Source organism: Cardiocondyla obscurior, linkage group LG10 (genome assembly GCF_019399895.1).
Source record: "Cardiocondyla obscurior isolate alpha-2009 linkage group LG10, Cobs3.1, whole genome shotgun sequence".
Classification (NCBI taxonomy): Eukaryota; Metazoa; Arthropoda; class Insecta; order Hymenoptera; family Formicidae; genus Cardiocondyla; species Cardiocondyla obscurior.
This window is the reverse complement of record NC_091873.1, coordinates 113,411-123,814: the sequence shown is the minus strand read 5'-3', so window position 1 is coordinate 123,814 and position 10,404 is coordinate 113,411. Positions and strand designations below refer to the sequence as shown.

General features: G+C 40.4%; 1 pseudogene; it reads left to right on the top strand.

Annotated features, from left to right (window-relative positions):
• The first annotated feature begins 4,459 nt into the window (after positions 1-4,459).
• Positions 4,460-9,289, top strand: LOC139106156 (uncharacterized; annotated as a pseudogene).
• Positions 9,290-10,404: the final 1,115 nt, after the last annotated feature.

Sequence of the window (10,404 nt, the reverse complement as noted above, 5' to 3'; positions counted from 1 at the left end):
CGGGGCGAGGCTTGATGCAGTTTCGCGTCATGCCATTCGGGTTACATTCCGCGCCCGCGACATTCCAGCGGCTGCTAGACATGATTCTCGGCCCCGCCCTCGAACCGTACGTATTCGTCTACTTGGACGATATTATCGTTTGTAGCCTGGATTTCGAGCACCACCTACGCATACTTGCCGAGGTATTCCGCCGCCTGCGCGATGCGAAGTTAAAATTGAATCCCGATAAATGCCGGTTCTGCGTGGATTCACTCAAGTATCTGGGACATATCGTGGACCGCGACGGAATCCGTACCGACCCCGAGAAAACCGCCGCAGTGACCACCTGGCCGGAGCCGCGCACCGTCCTGCAAGTTCGACGTTTCTTAGGAGTTGCATCCTGGTATCGGCGATTTGTACAGGACTTTGCAACCGTAGCCGCACCGTTAACCGCGCTGACACGTAAAAACGTCAAATGGAATTGGGGGGAAGAAGAACAGGCCGCGTTTACTCGCTAAAACAGACGCTGACCACCGCGCCGATATTAGCCTGCCCCGATTTCACGCGAAAATTCGTAGTCCAGACCAATTCAAGTAACGCCGGACTCGGAGCCGTGTTAACGCAACATTTTGCCGAGGGGGAACGCGTCGTCGCGTACGCCAGCCGCACCCTCAATAAAGCAGAACGAAATTACAGCGCGACCGAGCTTGAGTGTCTGGCTGTCCTGTGGGGAATCCGGAAAATGCGCGGGTATCTCAAAGGCTACGAATTCACCGTGGTAACCGATCATCAGTCGCTGCGGTGGCTGCAAAAACTCGAATCACCGACAGGCCGGCTCGGCCGATGGGCGTTCGAGTTGCAGCAATACACCTTCGAAATTCGGTACCGAAAAGGGGCCCTTAACCGGGTAGCCGACGCGCTTTCGCGACAATATCACGTGAACAGCGTCCGACGAACGAAATGCACGTGGCATCGGAAAATGTGGCAGCGGGCATGCGAACAACGGCACGAAAATCCGGATTTACGAATCGCAGAGGGACGACTGTACCGGCATCTTTTGCACCAACTCAATTTTACCGAAACGCCGACCGACGCACAATGGAAAGAGTGCGTACCTACGGAAGAACGACCGGAATTAATGCGAAGATACCACGATGAGCCGACCGCGGGCCATCTCGAGATCGCGAAAACCATCGCGCGGATCGCTCGTATCTATTATTGGCCCGGGATGTTCCGCGACATCGCGAAATACGTACGGAGCTGTCCCACCTGCTTAGCCTACAAATCCAAACAAAGCAAACCGACCGGCACCATGCATAGTACGGCCATCGATCACCCCGGCCAACAGATAGCGATCGACTTAGTAGGTCCGCTTCCGCGCTCGAGAAATGGGCACACGTGGCTGCTCAACATGCAGGACCGGTTCACGAAATGGGTGGAAATGCGCGCACTGCGCAAAGCGACCGCGGACGAAGTCAAAAGACATTTGAGGGAGGCAATTATTCTCCGACATGGGTGCCCCGAAGAAATTCTATCTGACAATGGGACACAATTTAAAGCCGAGCGATTGACGGAAATGTTAAAAGAATTCGGGATAAAACACCGTTTAACCCCCGAGTACGCACCGCAGTGCAATCCGGTGGAACGAGCGAATCGAACGATCAAAACGATGATCGCACAATACGTCCGGCAAAAACACCGTACCTGGGACGAATATCTGCCCGAACTCCAGTTCGCGTTTAATACCGCCGCCAGCGAGGCCACCGGGTATACGCCCGCGTTTCTAACACACGGACGAGAGTTGAGACGACCGGACGAACCGCGCAATCAAGCCGTCAAACCGAACGAACGAAAGCGACAACTCGAGGAAGCGTTCGAACTTGTCCGCGTGCAGCTCGCTCGGGCGTTCCAGCGACAAGAAAAATATTACAATCTCCGGCGGAGAGAGTGGCGACCAGCAATAGGCGATATTGTTTGGAAGCGCGACCGACCGTTATCTAACAAAGCCGCGGCGTTCAACGCAAAGCTCGCGCCGAAATTTGTTGGGCCGCTCGAAATACGTCGCGTATTTCGCCGGTGATCGTCGACTTGCGGAGCCCGCGCGGGAAATGGTACCGACACGTACACGTCAAGGATCTGAAGATGGGGCCGGAGGATGAGGCAACCGGAGACGACCGCCGGGAAATAAACAACGAGCGAGGACAACAACAAAGTGAAACCGAGGAAGCTCCGGAGACAGATCTTGCTCTCATTATCAGTCGAACCAGCAATGGAGCGAGACATATTAGCCGAGATCAACGCGATCCTGTGCGAAGGTTACGATCCGACCGCGCCGGCTATCGAGGACGAATGGGTCCGCCTGTTCCGCGACTCCCCGGAGAAGAGCAAGGAGGATCCACCGGACGAGACGAAGCCCGACACCACGACCAGCAGGCCAACGGTTCCTCGCGTCGGTACCTTAGTGCAACGGTCCGACGCGATAAATGCCAGGAAAAGGGCCTGGCTGATGGAGACACCGCCACCGCCTCCGCCGTCCAAGCGCCGGACCGAGCCAGCCGCACCACTGAGGCCGACCCTGGAACCGCTGCGCGTCATGGGGCCGATACCACCGCCACCAATACCCGTGGAAGTGGAGCCGGGGATAGTGCTAGACATCCCGCACTTCGCCGTACATGTGACCCGGCATTACAAGCCCCGGTTGGGAAACCGCCGGTGGCATCTACGTTTTGACGCCACCGGCCGCCTGCGATCGTGTAAGGAGAAATCCCAGCGGCCGTGATGTGCATCAAATACATGTACCAACCTAAGGAGGGGGGCGATGTAACGATGCCCTCGGGAAAAGCATCGTTCCCGGAGAAGAGCCACCGGAGGCCGAGACGACCATCCTCTTGGACAGGAAGGGGAGCGCGGGGGCTCCCAAAGAAACCGATCATCGACACGATAATTGTACAAGTACCGAGTAACGCGCAAAGTCCCGCGGAACGGACTTACACGAGCGGCCCCGAGCTCGTCCGAACGAGCGCGACATTCGCGGCCAAGAATTACGGTCGTTTCATATTAATAAATAAATATTACGTGTAGTAAAAATAGCATGTACGGGGTATCCAAGGTTCTCCCGTTTATATCAACACGTACTGAACTGAGCCCTACTAACCGCGCATGCGCGATAAAACGGGTCCCGCGTGGGAGAATCTTCTACGAGTTTCACGCGCGTTTTTCATTATTTGTTTCTTTGCCTCTTACGTGATCACGTTGTTACGTCTGTAGAATTCTCGAATCTTTACGCATAATATTCTCACGTCGTTACCTGTGTAAAGTGCTCATGTCGTTACGTATGAAATGCTCATGTCGTTACCTGTGCTAATGCTCATGTCGTTACAAATAAAATGCTCATGTTATTACTTGTGCTAATGCTCATGTCGTTACGAATGAAATGCTCATGTCGTTACCTGTGCTAATGCTCATATCTTTACCTGTGTAAATGCTCATGTCGTTCTTCACTGACGTCGCTATTGCCGGAAAACTTTTTATAATCGTCCTCCTGGTGTAGAACCTCGGAACGTATAATAGATCAAGATATAATACTGTTCACAAAGTATTATCATTTTTTACCATACGTATTTCAACTTGCTCTCAGTGCTTTTTCATTAACGTAAGTAACCGATTACTTTTCTTAGAAAAAATCTCACATTCGTTCCATTTTAATAGATTTATCTTAAGCATGTCAATTATTTATACATAAATAACAGCAGAATATTATGTGTGTTACATTACTTTATTTAAGGAATTTTTCAAATAATCTATTCTTCTTTTGTGTATCATGTGCTTGTGCCCTAGACATGATTTGATTAAAAAAGTAAAAGCAATAATTTATCGTTGTGCGTCGCACATGAGTTAAATAAGGATTTATCTTTCCTGTGCATTGGCAAAGAGATATGTGTAGAATGTTGGATGGCATACATATCACATTGTTGTTTTACTAATGTAGTTTGATATTAGTTATACTATATTTTAAAAAATCAGATGATTGAAAAGTGATTTTTTGGAACATGAAATATCGAGCTAACGTTATAAACTTTATATGTTTCAGATGGAAATTATTCCTGAAAATAAAGCGGGAACTTTTATCTATGTTTACGATGATTATTTGTACTCTGTTGATGGACGCTATAACAATGTTTATCGATGCAGTTCACAAAAGTCATCAAAATGTCTAGGCTGTGTTGTTGTAAAAGATAATAATGTAGAAGTTTCGAGGAAGCATAATCATAAAAAAATGCCATTCATCAAAGTTCAAAATAATATAAAAAAAGAAATGTTAAAGCTTGCCCGTTAAGTCCAGTAGAAGTTTTACGGGCAAGCTTTAACATTTCTTTTTTTATATTATTTTGAACTTTGATGAATGGCATTTTTTTATGATTATCTGTATCTGTAAAAATTTCTTTTTGATACAGTATGCCAAAGGTAATACCATATTGTATATTTTGTATATTTTATCAACGTTGTTTTAATGATAATTGATTACTCAGACAGCAACAAGTCAACAGATAACAAACAAATATCACGTTTACTGTTTGTTCTTTGTTGTATAGTCACCTTAATACTTTATTTCTATGTTGTGTATATTCAGAAATATAAAATCATTTTTTAATATACTTTTTTCTAAAAATCAAGATGCAGCACAATATTTGAGTTTTTCTTTGGTTAGATGTACTATGCATCGTGAACGTATGAAGAATCGGCTATCTATACCTACGACATTGGCATCATTAAACAATATGCTACAAAGCTCTACCATTATGCAGAATATTCGTAAAGAAACCGTAATTACAACTGGTGAAAAAACAGCGATTATTTTCTCAACTAATGATTTATTGCAAGCCTTATCTTCTGTTACTGAAATCTACATGGATGGTACTTTTTCTGTGAGTACAATTCTAACTTCTTGTAATACAACAAATTTTTGATACACTATTTTTGTAACGTACTTTACAAAAATTAAAGGAAACACCAAGATATTGAAAAATGTTAAGTGTAATAAAAATTTATTTTCTTCTTTTCAGGTCTTGCCACGTGTTCCTCATATTGCTCAACTATACTCAATACACATTCGACACATGAATACGGTAAGATATTTTTGTTACTTTTTAGACGCATCTGTAGATAAGATAAATATTTTATTTCTTCTAGGGTATTGCAACAATATTTATATTATGTGATGTACGTACAACAGCTGTGTATGGGACAGAATTATACAACTTGTACCACAACTTCAACATAATATTGTTACGTCCGGAGGCCTCCACGATATATATTTTTTTTTTTTTTTTTTTTTTTTCTTTTCGATTACTTTTCTTTTCTTTCATTTGACTTAAAATTCACTTTACTGTACCGGTGTACGATTGTCGCTGCCTAGTTACCCAGCACCGGTGATTGTCGCGCGGTCGATACATCGTAATATATCAATTAATGTACCGATCGACCGCCCGACACATCACCCGGCGTTCACGCTCACGTTCATACTCTCGATCACGCTCGCGTACACGTGAACATCACGTACACAAGGCATCGCCTAATTGTAATTTTACAATTAACGAGAGCGGCGACAATTTGGGCGCCATACAACAAAGCCAGACATAAAGAGATTTAAAGAAAACCTAAAGACATCTATTAAATATTTAAAATTAATAACAAACAAATGAAAGAAGGGAAAATAAGGCCGTACGCCTTTTTAAATAAACAAAATATTAATGAAATGGAAAGCCGTGCGTCCGGATATTCTAAAGAAACAATTGCGTGAACTAAAAACCCAAGCATAACGTAAATTTAACAATCAAATAAGAAAATTAAGTTTGAATATACCCGCAATGCGGAAGTAAACCCAGATATGAAAAAACAAAGTTCTTATTTGACGGTTAAATAAAATAATTAGCCGCGAGCGACCTACACCAACGAAATCACGATCATATAAAAGGGACGAGAAAAATATCAAAGTTGCAAAATTGAATATTTAAACTATTAAAAATCAAAATCCTTGACAAAGAAATTTCGCGGGGCAAAAGGAGAATCCTTACTCCCCTCGCCCTCGGAGCCTAATATCTAATCGTATGTAAGCCGCGAATTTTCGGATTCAGAATCGTATTATCGTCTCAGCGATCACCGACGACGAGGAGCTCTAGGAAGCACGAAACTAGGGTGTACAAGAAGAAATAAAACCAGCAAAGTATAATTCTCTCGCATTATTTGAATTCAAACCTTAAGGGCTCAAGCGCGCTTCTCCATAGCGATCGCGCCTCAAAATCCCTTCCTTCACTCCGAGCCACGGCGCGCTGCTCCGAGTAGCGATTGGCGCCTCGCTTCCTTCACTCCGAGCCACGGCGCGCTGCTCCGAGTAGCGATTGGCGCCTCGCTTCCTTCACTCCGAGCCACGGCGCGCTGCCTCGAGTAGCGATTACCGCCTCTATTCCTTCCGAAAAATAAATCGATCCTTCGTTGCGCGCTGGGCCACTTAAAAGTAGCGTAGCAACAAAACTTAACTCTTTAAAATTTTAGATGAATAACAAATCAGTATCAAGATATAACGCCCAATGGACTCCATATCAACTAGAGAACCTTGCTCCGCCTCTCTTTAAACCGACAGTAAGCACTAAGAAAAAGGGAAATCTCTGGGCATGGGTATATAAATTGCCTATCGAAACACAGGCGAAAATAAGGAGACAAATCAACGACATGATAAACAATTGATTAAAATCACAACTTTTCTTCTTTCAATATTAAACATTTATAAAATTCGAAAAAAAAAGCATTCAATTCATTTCCGCATTTAATTATAGACAACCAAGAAGAGACATAGGGGCCGGAGATCTTGTCGCGCAGGGCGACGGGAAAAAGCGCGACAGCTCCTACGAAATTTCAAAACACCAGGGGTGTTCAATCCGGCCGTCTTCCCGATAGGGCCCACGCTGGCTCCTGCAGGATATAAATCTCCGCCACGAATTACAAATACGGCGCCGCCAGCGTTCCCTCCTCCGCGACCCCCCGCACAACTATCAGAGATACCTCCTCCGCGACCCTCCGCACCATCACTACCGCAAATAACTTGGATCGAAGAGTTTAAGCAACGCGTTCGCGTAATCAAACCAACGCCTGTTCTGCCTATTCCCCAGGCTCCCAAAACCGGAACGCCAGTAGGCACTGTTATACAAAGAAGTAGCCGACAGATAAATGATAAATGGAATTGGCTCATAAAGATTTAAATAAATAGTTAAAATTAACACACATACATATATTTTTCTTTAAAACCTCCCTCTCATTATCTATTAATTCCCGAATAAAATAAAATACGAAAGATAAACAATTTTGGACGTAACAATATTAAATTTATGATGAGTGACTTTGAAATGGCTGCAGTAAAGTCTTTAAGTAAAAAATTTTCTAGAGCAAACCTAACTGGATGCTGATTTTATTTTAATCAGGTAATTATACTGTTTCTAATATGAGATAAAATTGATGTTGTAGGTTACATTATAAAAGCAACAGTATAATATATTAAATTTTTTTTTCAGGCTATATTGCGTAAGTGGCGACAACTTCATATCTCAAATATACCAAAAGTTGTACTGTCCATGACTATGACATTGCCTTTATTACCACCAGATATGTTTCAAGAAGCTTTGCTTATAATACAAACTGAAGCTGATAGACTTTCAAATGAATATCCAGATATTTTACAATTTATGTCATATTTGAGACTTACTTGGTTAAATATGGCATCGAAAATTAGTACTTACCATTGTTCTGCACGGACTAATAATATAGTGGAAAGTTTCCACAATATTGCTGCACAAAAATTAGGGATAACAAATATCAATGTTTGGACGTTCTTAGGTAATGTATACTAAAATATTTTTAATTATCTCGTTAATATATGCTAAATCATATAATAGTTATATTTATGTTATATTTATGAGCAGTTATATTTATGTTATATAAATATTGGTTAATATTGTTTTATACAACATTACAATTTTTAATTTATTTGTACCAATTAAATAATGATCTATTATTTATTTTTTAGATAAATTGTCACATCTAATTATGGATCAAGAATTGGATTTACGTCGTTTAAATAATGGTGTTAAACCTAGACGATTTCGTAAAAGGGCTACTATAGAGCTTGATAGAAAAATAATAACTGCGCAAGAAAATTTAACTAATAGCAGGTAATTGTTTTATTATTTTAAAATTATTGTCACATTTAACATTAAAATAGTTTTATGTTAAGAAAATTTTTTTAACTTTTCATTTTTAACTGTTTCAATCTTTTCAGGTTGTCAGTCAGAGAATTTTTATTAATGTTTAACAGAAGCACTAATATCGTTCAAATGGAACAAATGGCATCAGTAGAAGGTAAATGTATAAAATTTATATATATGTATATAACATATATAACAAAATTTTGCAAATTTATTGGAGATTAATAGTCATTTATTACTATTATAGTGATTAAATAAATAAGTTTAAAGCCGTAGTATATAACAGCTACATTTTCCAGATACCGAATTAATAAACGAGGCTTAGATTGCAGACTTGACATTGTTCTCCGATCGTGTAGACGAAACTCCTCAAACAAGTATTAACATTGTAACATTTTACATTAAAAGCATATTAAATCCATTAACATTATTCTTCAATTTTCATCATTTTAGTTGTACGTAAAAATTTTAACTTATTATTTATTCAAATTTCTTATTTTAGGAAGACGAAGTAACAGAGGCAGACTTACGCAAATACAACAAAATGTATCCACACAAGAGATACAAAATATATCCACACAAGAAATACAAAATATATCTACACAAGAGATACAAAATGTATCCACACAAGAGATACAAAATATATCCACACGAGAAATACAAAAGGTATCCACACAAGAGATACAAAATGTATCCACAGATGAGATGCAAAATGCACCTGAATCAAGTGCAGGTAATAAGTGATATATTAAACTACTCGAAACACAACAATTTGATTAAATTTTATAATATATATTAACAAGAAACATTTAATTTTTTTTGTTTAGGTACAAATAGAGAACATACCGCAGATATACAAAATCCAAAAACATCTGAAACGAATAATTATGTTCACTCTGAAAGTAATGTTACAATGCAAACATAAAACAACATAAATTAACATTAAATTAATTTTGACTGTTATTTTTCTTATAGATAATGAATCACGTGAGGAAGAAGTGAATCATCTCGAAAGACGAAACTCACGAAGAAAAAGAGTATCAAATCTTGGATGAAGAAACACGAGGAAGAAGAGTATCAAATTTCGGACGACAAAATACTTGATACTGACGAGATACTTGATGAAGAACTGCATTATATCTCGGACGACGAAATAGATGAGAAAGAAATAAACGAAATCTTGGAAAACAAATCACGCAACGTAGAAATATTTGATATCTCAAACGACGAATCATATGTTGATGAAATACACGAAATTACAAAAGAGGTACTACACGATGAAGGAGTAACGAAATCCCGGAAGATGACTACAGTTATTTGACTGATATTAGCATTACAGAAAATCTACCTTTCCACAATGTAGACTGGAATGTAACGAAAACTCTAAGTTCATTAGAAGCAAAATCTTTTTCAGACATATGCACGGTATGCCTTACTAACGAGCGCACTGTCAAATCCTGCGACGACTATGAGGCGTTTTGTACACACGGGTAAAACCTAACCACCAGCGAAAGTTTTTCAAATTATTACTATTTTAAAATAATTTAAATACAACTACACTCACTACACCGGCACTTGTAGTACAGTCACAGTATACTAAGAGACAGTAGGGACAGTAAGCGAAAATTTGTCAGCCGCGCAGTTTCGCTCGCGCATCTACGAGCGGCCATGTTTTTGGGCGCACCAATAGCGTTGACTGTAAATTAATTTGAAATTGCTTTAATTTCAATACAGTTTAATAACGTATTTGTTATGTTTTAAAGGGGTTAATAACTCTGAACTCATAATGAAACAAAAGAAAAGAAATATATTTATTTAATAAAGGCAGTTGACATGAGGTGTAACTATGAGACGGACCAAGATTCTAGCAATTGATGGTCCCTAAAGCTCGGTGTACATACACGATGCAAGAAATTGAATAAAGTTTTAACACCAAGCTCAACACTAGCTTAAAAAGTAGTGTACATACACTAGCTTTATAAGTTAGTATTGGGCTTAGTGCTGTAACTTTGTTTAATTTCTTACAACGTGTACACTCGTGGTCAGAATGATTGCAACACATAAAGTTGCAACATAATTTTTAGAAACAGAAAATGCGAACCGCTAAATTCGTTTACGTGCAATATAATTGTAAACAAACCCACCCTTCCAATGTGCATATGCAAAATTA